Source organism: Buteo buteo, chromosome 11, assembly GCF_964188355.1.
Source record: "Buteo buteo chromosome 11, bButBut1.hap1.1, whole genome shotgun sequence".
Lineage (NCBI taxonomy): Eukaryota > Metazoa > Chordata > Aves > Accipitriformes > Accipitridae > Buteo > Buteo buteo.
Window position 1 is genome coordinate 4,153,931 of NC_134181.1, and position 18,518 is coordinate 4,172,448.

The following is an 18,518-nucleotide window of genomic DNA, read 5'->3' on the forward strand; positions in this document are numbered from 1 at the left end:
GTGCATTTGGCTTGGAGAGCTTTTCATGGCACAGAGGCTTCATCACTCTCCAGCAGGCTGCTGAGAAGACTGTCTCAGCAGAAAGCATGGCTCCAGGTCCCTGACACCTGCTTTGCACCATCCTGCTGGTTCTCCTCTCTCTTTAAATGTAGTCACCCATTTAAAACAGTATTTCTCGCTGTTTTCCTTTAAACAGGTCATTTCCCTCAGGCTGTCTTCTCTTCTGCATTTAATTAGGACAACTGTGGAAAACTCATGTCCATGGGTCAGTTGACAGCTACACAAAGTGACTCTGTAATGACTAAAGTGTTAACTTCAGTTGAAGGCAGAGCTCAGCACCTACAGGTCACTGTCATCTCCACCAAAATCTCATCCAAATGTCATCTGAAATCAGCAGTTGTGCTGGAGTTAGTGAAAGGCACACTCAGACATCGTCAGCACATCCAGAGAGGAATACATCACTACCACAAGACTTCAACTTGTGGCTTTAATTTTTATTGCTCAGAGAACTTTGTCCGACACAACAGGATGCCTCCAATTCCTTTCAAAAACAAATCTCCCCTGTTTGTTGCAATATTAATATCTGCACCTTGATAAAGCACCTTTCAGGCACAACGAGGAGCTCCCACCAGTGTCCTGACTCCTGTGTTGTAAGGTGTCAAATGACATGGCTGGTTGCACAGAATAAACAAGATTTTTTCTTAGAGTATTCCTACTTAATTTATGCCTTTGTGCTGATATTTCACGTGTCTCTGCTCTTGCTGAAACCCAAACCAGCATGAAACAACAACTGTTCCTGATAAATCTCCCTAATTTAATTTCATTTTTGTTGTTTGTTTCATATACTTGCAATCTGGACTCAGAGCAACTAATTCTAAAGATTAATAGCTACTTCAGACACCATTTACTGGCCTTTCTTTTGGCAGATATACAGCTTTGACATTTACCAAGGAGAAAATAGGGTCTGTGCATTACAGTTCATGGATTGTAGACCAGAGAAGTGAGAATTCTCCTGCAGGACCAAACTTCAACAGCTGGTCATGGTCTTCACATAAAAATGAACGTTGATGTTATAACACTTAGGCCTCCTGCACCCAACCATTTCACCTTAACATCCCAAAGTACTACATGCAATGCCTGGACTAGATTATCCCTACTATCAATCAGCTGGGGAAACTGAGGCACAGAGTAAGTGATTTGCTGAAATGAGACCTTCTTCCATCTGCATGACCAAACTGCTAGAGTTATAACAGCTCAGCCTAGGCCAGGGCTCTGTTGCTTCAAGGCTCTGTCCTCACATTCAATAGGGAATTCTTCATGACACCCATTTCCATTCCTCACATGCTTCTACCTCCAGTCTGTCTTGGAAACTAGCCAAGGGATTTTACATTTTTTATAGGATTAAGAAAAACTTCTTTAGCTGGCAACATTGGAAAGAATATATTTCTCACCTTTTCTGGATATTCTTCTTCTCCTTGGTAGTCCCTGGCAGGGCTGTCTCATCACAGGACAACCACAGGACAGCTTTAGCCCACTTCATATTCACCCTGCCCTCCCATTTGGAGCCCAGTGCAAACCTAAACCAACAGAGACTTTAGCCCACTCAGTTACGGAGGCTCCTTGCTCCTGCTACAGAGCAGTTCATGTCTTATCAAGTTCACTTTTGAATGGCCCATTCAGAAAAAAAAAGGAAAAAAAAAAAAAAAAAAGAGAAGCAGCTTTGACTTTCTGAAGAATTTCTTGTTTAACAAAGCAGTTCTCGGCAGGTTTATGGCTCCAATTATTAGTATAAAGCATTCTTAACAGCTTGTGAAGTAATTATAGGAATCAGGCACAAATCCTTAGCAAACACAGCCACTGGTAATAATTAGAAATTTAAAATTTACTGCTAAGCATATTTCTGAGTTGTGTTACTTTAAATGCTAGGTATTTGATGACGTATTATGTTTTTAAAACTATTATTTCAAGAAAGAGAGAAAATTAATTGCCATTTTCTCTTAAACTACATCTTATCTACACACAACAGTTGGGCCACAGTCATTTACTCTAAGTGGATTAACTCCCTCTGGTGATGGTTACATCCATATAAAGTTGCTGTATGGCTATTCTATACGAAGTGGAATAAGTGATGCTGGTATAAGACATCCTTGAGTTATTATAATGTCTTGGCTAGATTTGGCTCCTGCTTGTCTGAAATCTTGAGCATTCAGCAGGCAGGCAGTTAGACTGACAGCTGGAGAAAAGCAACAAGTATAGTAATGTATATAACTGTATCAACGCTGTGCAATTAGCCCAGGGAACGCATTAAAAGTGAAAAGCCACATGCCTAACCAGTACGTCTGGCCATGCACAAGATGTGTGTGAATGAACCAGCAAGCGGATTTTCTACTAGTGAAAGTTTACAGTGCGCTCAGTTGCGTCATTCATAATAAAATGATTTTTTTCTATAGGCTTGTCCAGGGAATAGGTAGTACATCATTAAGTCAAGGTTTCTTTGCATCAAGATTTGTGGTGCAGTTCCTCACACAAAATTCCTGCTGCCTTTAAGGATGTTAAATGAGATCGCTTCATACATCATCACTAAGCAAAGAGTCATCTTCTGTGCATGAATCTGTGCGAATTTCCATTCCACAAATGGTTTCAATAAGGCAAATTCTGCAGTAACATAAATTGCCATCAGATGATAGTGGGAGAACGTGGCTGAGACTTGAGCATCTCCCCAGGACCCGTGAAACCTTCAGCATCATTTGTAACAGCGAGGAAGATGTATCTGAATAAAAGGAGGGCATTTTATCAGGCTAGGAGAATAAAATCGCTTTTGGAACCAGGATTCGTGCTGCCTGATTAAAATGAATTAAATAATGGTTTTTAAAAATGTTCTCAGGGAGGTTCTGAGTGAAAGTCACAGGGTGTTTGTGCAGCCAAGGAAAAATTTCTTTCTCCAGCCAAAAACAAGTGAGGTAGGTTAGCCTAAGCCAAGACTTCCCCTTTCCCAGAGGAAAGATTTGACTTTTAAGGAAAGATTATGTCAAAGAGAGAGTTTCCTCAGAGAACACAACTCCAGCAGCATGAGGTGACTCATTTTAGCATGATATAATCACAGTACCTTCATGCCAGGGGTTGCTGCAATTCTTTATCTGTGGTGCTTCCAGGCCTGCTGTTTCCTCACCAGCTCTGCGTAGGTTCTGTTGCCAACAGCAAAGGGCAGTGGTTTTCTGGGGGTTAAGCAGGTTAGAGATTGTTGATATTACCTGATCTGGTGGGAAAGCAAGGTTACAGCTGCTCTGTCTCCCCCATCTCCTGCACACCCAGCTGCTGGTGGCCAGCCCTGGGGCATCCTGCCTGCTGTACCACTCGGGAACAGGGTTTATGTGGCCTGAGGGAGACCTGCAGGTGCGTGCTGGGATCAGCAAAGGGTGATAGAGCACTTCCCAGGGCTTCTTATGGGTCAGGTACATCAGGAGAACAACTCCACTGATCACACTGACAAAAAAACAAGCTAACGCTCCCCCCTGCTACTCCCAGCTGCCTTGTGAAGGCTCAGCCCTGGGGGCTTACCACTCAGACTTCCACTCAGTTTTAGGAAATCAGCAAAACCAAGTAAATCCACAGTGGTTTTGTTTTGAATATGAGCACAGAAAAAACATAGCCCTGATTCAGCTTGCCTCAGCTAAACCTGCTGTGTGAAATTCAGGGAAACCTATAGGAAGCGCTGGGCTCCCCAACAATGAGAGATGGCAGCACTTTTATCTCTATGGTCAGCCCTCCAACCTATGCTTTGTGTAAGATACCCTAAAGCAGCAATATTATAATTGTCACTTTTTTATCTCACCTAAGAACCCAGACAGTGACTGGGATTGCCTACTGCATGGACTAGCAGGAAAAGGAGTCCCTTACATGATAATCAACAAATAAAAGAAACTGTAGCATCTCTTGAGGGGTGACACCGAATGCAGATAATACACCCCATCACCCAGGGGCTTATTTTACAGCCAGCTCTACTGGAAGACACCAAATCTGGGTTTTCAGTATGGACTCATTCCTTCTCTGAGCAGGAAAAGCTGGCTATTGTGTCTGTGCCAGATGTTTGCTACCAGCGAAATCCACTGGGAATTTATAGGATGAAATAAAAGATCAAAAGCAATTCAAAACACAGACAGGTGATTCTCTTTAAGCATCTGGCCTCAAGCCCTCGCAAAGCCTGGCAGAGGTCAATGTTAAGTGGCCCCTGACCATTTGGAAAGGCCTATAAAGAAGAATATAAAGTGTCTCTACGTTTAACTAGCTTTATTGCATATGAGATATAAATTAAGCAGATGAATGTTATTAGAGAAGCACTCTCATGAGTGCTGCATCCCACTAACAAAATTAGCAGGAAGTCTTCAAATATATGATCAAAACATCATATTAATTATGAAGCAGAAAGGTACTTAGTCCAAGGAAGAGGCTTGCCTTTATGGCGCAGCATGCGGGCTGTGCCTCCGCTGCAATGCTGTGTGCCCTGGGGAGACCACGGTGAATCCCGAACAATTTCTCTGGGTGGGACCGCCAGAGCTGCGGTTTTTGCCCACACGCTCCCTTGGACCAGCTCTCTCTGGGGCATTGTTGTCCCAAAGTCTTTTGTCTCCAAAGAGGCCTCTGTGAGCAGTTAATGTCCCTGCAGGGAGGCAGGAGAGGAGGTTGGAGGGGCTGGAGGGGAGCGGGGACCCTTTCCCTCTCAGGGCAGTGGGATTGCTGCATGTTTTGGGATTGCTGCATGTTTTGGATTGGGGGGGACATACCGTGAAGCTCTCACACTGCGACTGCCGAGAGAAGCCGAGTCATGGACTGGAAACCTCAGAGGAATCTTCCTGGAGGACAGATTTCACCCTAAAATGAAAGACATGGGGAGTTAGTCTGTGTGCATTCGCATAGATTTTACAGCAAATCTGCAGCCCTTTACCATGCGCTGCACAGCAACCGGTTTGAATTCCCTGGGGGTAGCAAGACTGCACTCAGGGACCGCTGGCCCTAAAAAAGCAGAGCTGTGCTCTGGGGGCTCTGAAGAAGCATGGGGCACGTGATAACTTGCTTGGACCATAGTAAGGCACAGGTCAGAGTCAGGGACCAGGCAGTCATGTCAGCATGGACACTAATAAAACCATTTAAAAGGCACGTGTCATTAGCAAATTCACAATTTTACACATGACATTGAAACGGATTATCTGGGGGCTGATTCCCTGCACTGACCCACAAAGACTGGACGAGGGCCAAGCAGTTTGGTTTTGGTGCTGCATCTCTCTGAGTTTGAAATCTGCCTGCCTGTAGCCCCAGAGACAGATGGTTTCCCATAACAAAAGTGTCTTGCCTACATCCAGAAATAGCAATTTAATAAAGTGCCTGTCAGTGGCACCTGCAAACACTGAACAAGAAGCAGATGAAAGGCCAGATATATATCAGCATTGTGCTTGCATATGATTTCCTTTATGAAACCTTTAACCTCCGCGTCCCACATACTATTACAAGAGAACTCCTTCACTCTTAGCTGCGGCTCCTCTGAGGCAATGAATACTCTGGCAAGGACACTAAGTGATTTCCCAGGTCCAACCACAAGGCAAGGATATTAAGACTTGCAGTTGGTAACATTGCTTCAGAATTCCTTAGAAGAGATCCAAGGATTTTGGAGCCTGAGAGCCACATTTGCTGTATCATCCCATTGCTCTTAAGGAGTTTGCTACGAGAAGGCAGATGATAGTTTTTCTTGTCTTCTCTTATCTGAGGAGCATGGTTAAACAAGCTATAGAAAATTCCACTTGCCTTTGACCTCTTGATAAAAGTCTTATCTAAAGCTGGTTGAAGATAGACAGCAGTATTTTGAGCTGTTGCAGACTGAGATTATCTAGGAGTGTTCCCTTTTATGTCCTTCAGCAGAGTGTCTGGAAGTCAGTACATATGTTTCCATCATCTACCTGGTCTGAAAGGGACATGCAGGCTCTCTCCTATGCAAAAGCTCTACTAAGTGGGCTGGATCTCATTCACCACTGACTCCTGGTGCCCAGATGGAGCTCAGACTCTGGTTTCTATCCTTGCACTCTCCCTAGGCATTGTTTCGAATACTCTCTTGGCTTGGTCATTAAATATAATTAGATGTCCTTTCAAAATCAGAAATCATGCGATGCAAAACCGGCATTGCAAAGCAAAAAATTCCTGCAAGGAAGTTCCGAAAACTGCTTGCTGACATCCACACGTGCCCCTGAACACCCGAGGATAAGCCCTCTCCAAAAGGCCTCTGGGCAGACAGACAGCTTTCACAAGCTTCGCTGTGGCAGGAAAACACAAGAGACTTCAGGTAGCATCCTTTTCTGATGTATGTACTCCTAATTAAGAGGATGCATCTCATAGCTTATAGCTTGGCCAATTTCATTCCTCAGCTCAGCAAGGGACTTCTTTTAGCAGCCAGACATAGCTTAATTTTTTGAAGGTGCTGAAAGAAGTATAATAAAAAGGGTTTCCTCCCCTTGTGTCTCCGTGTGAGGTCCTGAACAGCAAGGTTTAGTATTCCAGCTGAATTCCTTCTGAATCGTTCAGCAGGCTGGGAGAGACACACAGAGAGTTTCTACCTTTTATCTCAGCACAAAACTTTCCATCTGAATAGAATCTCTTTAATGGGAAAGTTATTGTCCTCCAGTGAGCCACTCATTTTTAGGATGACAGTAACTTGCATTTTGCCACAGATGTTGCCTATTACAACGTTTCCCATTCCTGACATAAAGGGGAAACATGAAGGTACTTTGGACGCACGGTCCCTCAGCCGCAGTCAATCGATGCTTTGCATTCACTGCCACGTTCAGTTTGCTTCCACGCTCCGCTCTCGTGCAGCTGCACTAAACCATTTGGGCAAGGCAGAGAAAGGAGAACAGAGAAGGATGTTTAAGTTATGGGAGAACAACAGCATGAGAAACGGTGACATCTCTATTACAATGTCAATGTTTTGAATATTGCACAGAGACTTCAGCAACGGGCGTCCCTACTTCTGCAGCAAAACAATCTGGACATTGTTAGCTAAGCACAAAGCAAAAACTCTCTAAACACCCTATTAGCACCAGGCAGAGATTAAAAGCAGTGCTAAAAACCAGACTGTATTACAGACCTGGCTTCTGTCATTACTTAGTGCTGAATGTGGCTATGGAAGATGGTCACATCTCTAATTCTTATGAGAGTACACTCCCAGCTCTGCATGACACAGCTGCTTTTGCCATTCACCATGTGAATTTTATATGCTGGAAAATGTTTATTTCAGTTTTGATTCAATGTTCTAGTTAAATATTATATATTATATAACTATATATATTATATAAAGATAAATTCCATATATATTTCTATATAATTATATAAGTTTACATATACTTAAGCTTCAATCTCCAGCATGTTTCTTGTTTGTTGATGCCCCCCCAAAAGTAATGGAGCAAAATCATCAAACCTCTCTGCTTGGTACTTTATAGCTCTTCCTAATACAGGCTGCTTAATACCTGCAGAGTGGGTACGGGGCTTGCCAGTTTGAGTTCAGATTTACACTTAAGTTTTGCCCCACTTGACAACTTTTTTGCTACTTCAGGGTTCATTTATCTGAGATTTCCAGTGCCCAGCAATTCTGGACATGTTCCAATGCAAATTTTTTCTACAGAGCAAACAGTTATATATTTTGTCCAGCCTGAAACATGGCAACCTAAGTCCTCTGTGAATAGATATCTAATTAGTAGGAGCAAGAGAACATTCTCAAAGTATCGTAGAGACCACTGAACACACTAGTCCCATGGGCCAATTAGGGTTTGGTGGACATTGTGCTGGTTTTTTTCAGTGGAATCATAAATGTTTTTCAGGTATACAAGGAAAGGTCTGACACAAGCATCAAGGTGAGGGGCAGGCCCCCTGCATCAGGCTATGAGACATGTCTACACAGAAGTCCTATGATGAGTAACACTCAAACCCCACGGTTCATTCAGGCATCAAACAGGCCTAAGTCTCTCCTTCCTCCTCGTTTGCTGAAGTTCCCACTGTTGTGCCTCAAAATGGGGAGCAAGGGAAAATGCTGTATCCTAGGCAAAACAGAGGGAAAACCCAAGACCCTCCAAATTATTATTAGGATGCTCCAGAAGTGTCCAGGCCAAACTAGAACATCTGGTTTGTTTGGACTATTCTTTTAGCACGTTTTCATAGTATGGGATAAAAGTTTGCAGTTGATTTGGCATGAGTTCCAGATCCCTTTCCAAGTCTACCTGTTTTTCAAAGCCATTAACGTATTCTTGAGTGTAACCAGCTCTAACAAATCTCTTTTTTCTGCCTAGTCTTCCCAAAGTAGCTGCATTATTTCATCATTCATGTTTTCTGCATTCTGAGAGTGTTAAGGGATCTGGAGGAAGTGAATAGCTGAATATTCAAATACTTTTTCACAATATCTCTCCATCTTCTCTTTAAAGTCTTGAATTTGATTTTTTTTCCAACTTAAATCCAGCATGCTCTTTGGCAAGAGAAAGCTCAGATGAGGCTTGACTCCTTAATTACGTTATTGGCAGACTGTGGCATTCCTTTGTTACTTTCTTGATCTAATTCCCCCAAAGAGCTGCAAAAAGGAGAATGGTGGATTAATTTAATCATAGCTTCTTGTGTGGTTAAATACCAACTCTTTTATTGTCCACATGCATTTGGGTGCTCTGAACTTCATCTCTTCGACCCAGAATGAAAGCTTCTTCCACTATACATTTTTTCCCTTCAGACTTTATGTCAAAGGAGTGATGCAGACTAAAGTCCATGAGTTGGGAGTAAGTGGAGACTCAGTAGCTGGAGCAGAAGATTCAAAGCATTTTTTATTCCATCAAGTCCTTCAGACACAAACCAGCAAGGCTAATTCAGCTGACGGCTCAAGGACACCTCCCACGACTCCTTGGAGCAGCTGTAGGCACGGGCAGGGTCCTTGTAAGAAGGATGCATTGCAATGTCAAAAGTCAGTGTTGGAGCAATGCATCTGCTTGAGGTTTTGGGGGCACTGAGGTTTGCAAGCCGCAAATTCATATTTTGCTGAGCATGTATGCATATATAGAGGGAAAACCCTTCTCATGACAAGGTAATGAAGACAAATGCTGTAAAACTCCTTTCATCTGGGGCTTCATTTCAGCAGAACCTGCAGCTATTACAAATTTTCTGTCTCAATTAACTCAACACTTCTGCCAAAGAAACCCAGGACATGCTGTTTGCAGCAGGGCAGATTTACTTTTCTGTGCAGATTTAAACAGCTGTTTCAGACTGTGACTGAAAAGTTATGGCATTTACAGTTGAGTTTTTCCAGACTCTTAACTGAAATGTAATAGCGGAAGTGTTAGCTGTGTCTCTTCATCTCTGGATGCATGTCCCTCAGATGTGAGGCCCCCCGTCTTTGTCTCAAGGGGTGAAATAACACTTCTCCCACATTAGCTTTGTAGAAAACCTATCTAGCTCCATCTGGGTTCCCATTCCTCTAGCTCCTTCTTTTGGGAGCTTGTTGCCAGCACTAAGTCCGAGGCAGCCTTTGCAAATGAAGGTATCATTTAATTTGAACATAAGCCTCTAAAGGGTGAGTAACAATTAGCACCCTCTGCGTAGCTATTTTTTTGGATGATTATCAGCTGGGTAGCTGGATAGTCCTGCTTCTAGAAACTTCAAGGCAGCTCCCTACCTCCTTCAAACATCTTCCCAACAATTGCTTGAGCAGAGGACTATTAGTTCTCCATAGTAAACTGTGTCAGTGTTGACAAAGCAAGCTGCAAAACTTGGCTGAAGTAGGTTCTTCCCAACTAATAGCTTAGGATTCATTGCTGAGCCACCTCAAGGAAAGGTCTTGTTTGGAGCTGTGGTCTTGAATTCCCATACAGGCAGTTTTTCACACTGCTGTTATTAACCTAAACTGGCATATTTAAACATCTCATTAATCACCTTATATACAATAAATGTCAATTATTACAAAGCAATTCCTCATCCTCAAAGAACCATCAAGGAAAGCAGATTTAAACAGTGTTTGAATCAATAGAAGGCAGTTACTCAAATTAAGGGAGAATGAAGACTAATAAACCACTCCTGCAGTCTGTGCTATTGAAAGGCACCATTATATCCATGAGAAAACATTGGAATTAGGGTCAGAAATTCCATAACTTACTCAGAGGTCACACATGACCTGGCACAGCAGCCAAGCTCCTACAGTCTTCCTCTCTCTCTTAGGAAGAAAACATGCTGGTCTCCCTCCTCTACACCAATTTATATTTATAATTACATGTAACACAGTACCATCCTGACTGCTTTGCAAGTAATAGTTTGCTAAGAGATTAGAACAGATAATAACTGAGAATATAAGCAACTTCCTTCGAGTGGATATTTGCAAGATCATCCCGTTAGTAAGAGTCGCAATCAGCAATTCCCAAGCGGCTGCTGGGACAAATGCAAAGTCTCAGGAATGCATAAGCAAATGCATTAGACACAATACATCCACTGGAGCAGTGATTCATTAAACAAAAAAGCTTCTGGAAACATGGAAAAAACATGTTCAACACAGGAAAAACTAATGGCTTTTCCCCTCAAAAGGGGAGTAATTATTGTAAGTTGTCACTACTTATAAAGTGACCACCTAAATGTGTACTTTAGATAGTAATAGTCACTCTCAATAAAAATCTTTTTGCCAGGTATACCACAACCCCAAATTTCACCAGGCCCCAAATTTTCAGAAAAAAAATTGTATGGACTTCAAATCTGTTTGCCTGGAATGGGAATTTCAAACAGAAAGGCTGAGTGTGTAACGACCAGTTTCATCAAGAGACATTTCAGCCTGTTTCACCTTCTCCTTATTATATACTAGCTCAAAGTGGTTTAGATTTCCATTCTCAGTGGAGAACAGATGTAGAGAATAATTTCTGGTTTCCCTGAAACACGAGCAGCATATTTTTGGTTGAGGGCTTTGTAAACTTGCTCCTCCCAAATCGGAGGTTTGGGGCCATCACGAAAAGAGGGGCTTGCTGATCAGAGATTAGCGAGTGCCCTGATGCGCTGCCCAGAAGGCGAGGGGTTACTGGCAAAACCAGTGAGACATGGAAAGGGCCCCAAGGAGCCCCACTGAGCCTGCAGATCCACAAGAAATCTTGGCCTTAGCCTTGCATATCTTGGTACATGAGTAATGTCTGCACTTCTGCTGCTGCTCTGCTCTAACAAATGCCAGGCTAGATGGCTAGATCGTTACCGTTCCTGGTATGGGACTGATCCAGCTCCCACTGGAGCCAGCTGGAGCCTTTCCATCACACAAAGTGGGGGTGGATCAGCCCCATTGCTGCCGCTGTTTGTCCTTGTACAGTGCACGCCGCCTCCTTCCCACCGCACTGGGAGGCAGTGGGAGGCAAAGATCGGGAGGCAAGGGCAAATCCTGGAATCTGCAGCTATTCCTCAGAGGGGACGAAAATCCTATTTAAGGAAAGGAGAAAAACTGAGAGAGGGTTTTACGACTAGGTCTGGAATGAGGCAAGGAAAAACACTGATGTGAACAGTTCAAATCAAAGCAGATGGTCTTCATGTTTCAGTCAGCCTGGACTTTGAAAATTAATGCATGGCAGTGCCAAGGTACACCCCAAAATATGTTCCTGTGAAAATGTTTTATCTGCTGACCTTGCAAGTATGAGTGTAATACTGGGGAGGTCTCGTTGCAGAGCAAGGGTTTGTTGTTCCAGCTACTGTCCAAAATGAACACAGTGATGGTCCCCACCCCAAAGCACAATTAACACTTGGAATTACAATTATCCTGCATTCCCCAGTCTGCAAGTTTTGACTCTTGCTGGGGTCATGGACCAGTAGAAAGGGAACAGTGAAAGGCTAGAAGAGCAGTGATGGTTGACAGCAGACCAGTGTTGACAGCAGATGAGTGTTTCCAAGAGGCAGGGATGAGCAGCGGTTGTGTTTACAGGCTCTGAGGGCTTCTCTGGGTCAGGGCACTCTGAAATGTAATACAATCCCACCCCATCCCATCCAGAATGGGGGTAAGGGTTTACAGCGGAGTATGAGTGAAATTCTAGTTTATAGAAACCAAACTTCATCAGAGGGCTCTACATTCATCCGTCTATGCTCGGCCTCCCTCTTCATACAAGGGGAATATTTTGGGGTTGATTCTCACTTATGAATGACTGCCCCTGCTGTTTGGGTGTATGTTGCAGAAAACAATAGAGAAAAGAAAAAACCCCGACCCTATAAAGTAGGAATGCGGGGAGTGTAAAGTCAGAAAACCAACAACAGGGAGAGAACCTGAAACTATTTCTAATTCATTTTTTCAAGTGGCGAGGTTTCAAGTTATGTCCCTCCTGCTTTAAATTTCCCACTTAGTAGCAGATACTCAGCTGGGGTAAACTGCTCTGGGACCATTGTATTTTAGGACAAAATCCTGTTCCCATTGCAAGTGAAATTGGTATTGATTCTCATAGCACAGGGATTGCAGCATCTGTGCTGAAATCTGTGGGTTTCACACTCTGCAGGGGGGCAAATATTGGCTTCAGATGCAGTTTTCATTGAGGATTTTATGCAAGAAAACATTCCAATTGTTCAAAGGCTGCATTAAAAAAAATGCTGGTTCTGCAACATTTTTAATTTGGAGCCAAATTTAAGTTAATACTTAGCCTTTCCCCATGTCAGAATCAGCTATATGGAAAAAAAATGACAAAAGATTTCTTATTAAAATCTGAGAAGTGAGGTCACAGGGTTAAGGAGCTCTGGAAATCAGAAATCCTTAAGATGCATGTCTGATTGTTTTTGTCTGAATGGGAAAGTTGCTTTGTTTGAGCCTTTTAACTGACAGGGTTTGCATAATGGAAACAATGGCTGCTGATAGAGATGAAGAAAAGCCCCACATCTGAGAACAAAAATAGAACTGAGACTCCACCTCAGGGCAGCAGAGATATCGACTGCCTTTTGTTTTGGAGGAACCGACCCCTAGGGATTCGAAAGTCAAATACTTGACCCCAAAGAACAAACATAAAGATGCTATGTTGTTTTTTTTTTAATTACTTCAAATATAAGGACCACTCATAAAGATGCAGATTCACGTGGCTTTCTTGATGAGGAGACATGGTCGTCTGCCTACTGATGCTCTGCAAAAACCTCTGATGGGCCATTCATTGTCAGTGCCAACACATGCAGGGAACTGTAGTCAAAGTGTTTCACAATACGGAGGACTGAGAGAAAATACCTTGTGTGCCTCCAGAGAGTGATGGGATTAGCTCCAAGACTTTGCCTCCTGCACTCTGTCCTCTTCCCAGCATTTTGCTTTTTCCTTCTGCTTTTTTGTTACTCTTTCTTCCCTTCCCTTGAAAAACCAGTTTTCTTATTTCTACCTTCACAGCCCTGGGCTGCTCGAATTGCTGGTGCATCAGGACGGACGAGGATGTGCCAGTCGTGAGAACTTTAAAGGCAGGAGCCTCTTGGCTGCTGATTCTGCAAAGACATCAGCATCTCTTTCATGGCAGTGATATGGAGCTGGTGCACCAAACTCTTACCCAGATAGGGGACAAAAGTTTGCAGGCTGTTTCTTGTAAAAAATGATCCAATGTGTATTCCTCTTGGATTGCAAGTTAAAATATCTTTTGAGAAAAAAAAAACATAGGTTGTTCTTATTTTCTCTAGGATATGTTGCGTAGGAGTATAATAAGAATATAATTACCTTAAATCAGACATAGACCATGAAGGAAACAGATGCTTATTTCTTTTAGAGATTAGGCAACCTTGCAGGCTGCCCAATAGGAAACAGTAGAAAACAGGCAATATATCTCACAAGCATCAAGCAAATTAGAACATTGCTCAGGAAATAAGTAGATTTTATGACTGATAGAAAAAAAAGCTTTATTTTTTTAATGCAGGCTATAGCAGGCTATATATTTCATTCATTTTCAAGTTGCCAGCCTCTTTAGCAATTGTATTTTGGCCAGCTACACCTTCTGTTTCTGCCTGGTGGTTTGAAAGAGAATAAAAAAGGTTTTTTCCTGAAACCACACGCAACATCTATAGCACAACAACCAGCAGTCTTTCCTGAACTTTCCATTCAAGGATTTTGGACTTCAGGATTTTTCAAGAGCTGCTGATCATCACTTGCATGGACTTCAAACCCTAAGTAGCTGTACCCTAAGGAGTACCCTAAGGAGCTGGGCTGCTCCCCAGACTGGATGAGTCCCAAAAGTAGCATTTTTGCTTTCAGAGTTGACTGTCTGTCATAAGACCAGCTTAGGAGAGGTGGGAACCTTAAAGCATCCTTCTGGCCTCTGCTTAGTAGAGATTTTCTGGTTCATTAAAGCTTTGATACATTAATGGCCTGTGCGTGATTTCAGAGACTGGTGCGCCGAACTCCTGCAGTTCATGCCTGGAGCTTGTTAGTGTAATTTTCTAAAGATTAGCAAGCATTGATTCCACTGGGAAGCCTTGGGGAAATGCCGTTAATCTCTTCTGACTGCTGGGGCAGTGCATGTTTATGGAGGGTGCCTACTGGGGTTCTCACTGCTGCCGGGGAGATGTGATTCTTAAGGAAAGTTTTCCCTTTAGAAAAATTGCATCAATTGCAATCGAGAACTATTAGCTAATGGTAGCTTCATTGAGTCAGACACTTCATTTTACTTCTCCCAGGTTGTCTGAGCCCTGGAGGCCTTCCACAGAAGGTAGATACTGACTCAATTCTGGCTTCAGTTTCACTAGCGTAACTCCTATTAGCCTCAACAAGCTCAGACAGGTAAGAATTAGATGGAATTTTACCTGTTGGAAGGACATTGTATATATTTTAACACAGAAGAGTTGTGTATTATTACACAATGGAAAAAGAAAACCAACCAGGATAATTCCATTTCCTAGCCAAAAGGTGGAAAGTACTACAATTAAGTAGAAGAGTAATTCAATTTTCTGGTTACAAACCAGAACATTCTTGGTAGAATTAATGAATGAATGCCGAGTCCTGGGCCAGTGTTTACAAATCAAATCTCACAGTACACAGGTGGGAAAGGACAATAAAAAGCCTAATTGCAAATTAGGACCACCAAAGAAGGAGCTTGGAAGCTGGCTTATATTTTTAATAACTTTTTACCAATTCTATATAAGCCATGGAGTTAGGGATGTGAATATTGTCCTTCAGTACCCTGTTCCGAACGCAGAATGATTTTCACTGACTTTCAGTCTTACGCTGGTGTAAAGATCAGCAGAGCCTTACCCCAGGGAAAATATTATCACTTGTTCATCAGCAATCTCCAAAACAGGGAAACAGTGAAACCTAGAAAGAGAAAAGCAAAGTGCCTAAAGAAAGACAAATTGTTTGGATAGTCCAGACATTGTTTTCTTATCTTTAGCTAAGCTGGGGAAGTAGATTTGTTAGTCTTGACAGAAAAGCCCTTTGTACGTTGTAGGAGAAGGAGACCCTGGGGGACAGAGAACAATAGGCTTCCTTTGACACAGGGATTGATTACCTTCAGGAAGCGCATGTGGATTGCTCAGAGTGATTGAATTCCAGTATTGCTTTTTCAGGATCATCTAATTATATTACAGACTCCATCATGGTCCTTTAAATGGCCACAATCTCTTTTACCACAGTAATGAAATAACCACTGCTTAAAATAATGATTTTTTTTTTTTTTAAATGGGCTTAGCAGCCAACACTAGAGCATTTTCCTCTTTGACCGTGAAGAGAGCTACTGGCATGTGTTGTAACATCCATGCGGGCAGTGTGGTATGGATCTGTCCCTTCAGTTCCTATGTTTCAGAGGTGGCTAAATCATGTTTGCAGGAGTCTGTAGGGGTAAGACAGCTCCGCGCTGTTCACAACTAGCAGTGAAACGGTTGATGACATACGTACAAGAAGAAAGAAACAACAGGGCTGTGCTGGGTACCCATTGCATCAGCAGTTGCATGGGCTTTGAAGACTTTATGGCCGTTCAGCGTTGGAGGACACATAACCAGGATAAAACATTTGGTAGTGAGGCCAGACGTACCGGCAGATGCCACTGGCACGCAGGGAGCCTGGTGCTCCTTCAGCTGGCCCATGCTGCTTTACAAACCAATGCAAATCTTTCTGCATTTGCCAGCAAAACCCCAGCCTCACCGCTCATCCTCGCAAAACAGCTTCTTGCAAACTCCAGGCTTCTTTCTTAAACGATCTGGTTTATGCAAGTTTGCCGTTTCCCTTTTCCTCACAATATTTATTTTTGAGGAGACGCCTGTTTGACCCATAGCTGTGACACCCATGGAAGACCTTGAATGGGGGCATCCTCCCTTGCTCAAGGGCTGCTCTCCCCACACAGCAGCTATCCGGCACACTGCACAAGCAGACCCTTGTGAAGAACAAAGGAGCTTCATGGCTGTTTGCTTACAAACTTTTAAAAGCACAACTGTAATTTATGAGAGATTTCCCTTTCCCGTCATCAGTGCTAGATGAGGAGGAAAGCTCTGGGTTGCTTACTGCAGTTATCCGTGGTTTATGTGTACGCAGCCCTTCGATGCTGAGCTACCAAGGACGTGTTTCCTGCACAGATGCTGGGTTTTTTTGCTGAAAGTGATGAATTCCAGAGATCACAAAAGCTAGAAAACTGTCAGCAAAGAGCTTGTGGCTCAGGGAAAGAAAAGGCAGCTGCTGGGAGCACCTCTCCCTGCGGGGCCCCTGCCATGACCTCCACCTCTGGCAGGGAATCATTGAGGAAGAATGGTATTTCAGTGCACGAGCTAGCTCCCACGTGGAGGTCATTGAGAGCAACGGCAGAGATGTTTAGGGATGAGGAGGGCTCCCAGAATTTTAAGGGTTTGTGAATAAAGACTGTGGGAGTGGTTTACAAAAGATGCTTGACTAAAAAGAGAACTCAAATTTCCAGAAATTCCTCCCCACCATTGCTTCCTTGATATCATAGCAATATGTCACAATTTAATTAAATTCAATTTTTTCTGATTTTGTGCAAAAAGAAAAATGTTTGTGACTTTTAGAGCCTGAGGGGCTGCCCAGTTCTTCTGTGAAAGCAGAGATGGGATCCATGTGTAAATCATTCCTCCTTTCAAACTGACCTTTTGCTACGGTGGATTAAAATCTCTGCTTTATTTACAAACATCAGCTTACTGAATAAGCTATTGAGGGCTGTAACTGTTGATCGATGTTAAGACCATCTGAAACATCAAAGCAAAGGCTATTTATGAGGAAGGATTGAAGAATCATGGCAACTTGCCTCTCTTCCTTTCTAGCTGTGTGCAGCAGCAATGGCTCAATCAGTTCAGCTTCTGTGAGTGTATTTTAGAAGTATGGGTTGCAACTTTTATGGGCTGAAGATTAAATACCAAATATAGTCTTGATGGCAGCAAGCACAAATCTCCTGATTCCTCAGAGCTACAGTGTCATTTACTTCTGTGCAGTGAATTAATATGGCAGCGCAGACAGAGGAGATGATGAGTTTAGACCTGGGTTTTGAAGCATCAGGGTTGGATCGAAGTTGAAGGCACTGAGTTAGCATAGCCCTTTGGGCTGTCTCGCTCCAGCAATTAAAGTCACTGGCACAAGAAGTCAAAATGGCTTTATCAGTATGATCAAAATGATATAAAATCCCTGCTCACTCCTAACTTTATGTTAGCAGAGAGATCCCTTTATCCCCTCAGCCCTAGGACCTAAATCAAAGACATCCCCTTAAGATTATCTCCCTCAGCTTTCCCAGGTTGCAGATCCCACAAATAACACCAGCCAGGATTTTTCCCCCATCAGTTTAGATTTCCCTCAGTCCCATTTGAATCAAAAAGGGGTTTGTTGCTTTTCATTTAATTTTGCTTTTTTTTCTTCGTCTTGTTTTTTTTTTTTCCTGGCAGGTTGAAAAGATTAAACGGAGCAATTCATTTTTCAGATAAAGTATTTCACTGAACAACCCCTAGTCAAGAATTGGGGGGCTTGTAATAGATTTCACATTCACAAAAACAACCGTTCTCTATTTTTCTTGCAAAAAACCAAATAAATATGCAAATCAAACCTATCAGTGGCTTAGATTCTCATCAGAAACCATAAATACACATGCAGTTTATTCAGAGGAAACACATTTTGGAAAAACTTTCAGCTTTCAAAAAGGCTACAAAACAATGCAAAAGGAGAGGAAAACTAGGCACAGTTTCCTCTTGTTCCCACTCCTTTCATAATATTTTACCTTGACATTTATCATTTACCAGATAAATGATTTGCACCAAAATTGGAATATTCCCATTGATGAGAGAGGATGTGCACAGTCCAGAAAAATACCTTTGAGGGTGGTTCCTTTCTGTGTTTGGCTACTGACCTCAGAAGACTATTTTCCACTGTGAATGAGACTCGGATATAGCTTGCAGGATATGCTTGGCTAAATATAGCAACCCAAAGAAAAAAAGGTATTTTTATGAAAATGTACCAAGACATCAATTTCACCAGGCATGACAGCCTTTCAGCTTTGTTTTGCAATCAAGAAAAAGTCTGGACAAATTAGCTGACAAACACATTCTTATGATGTTGACCACTGGAT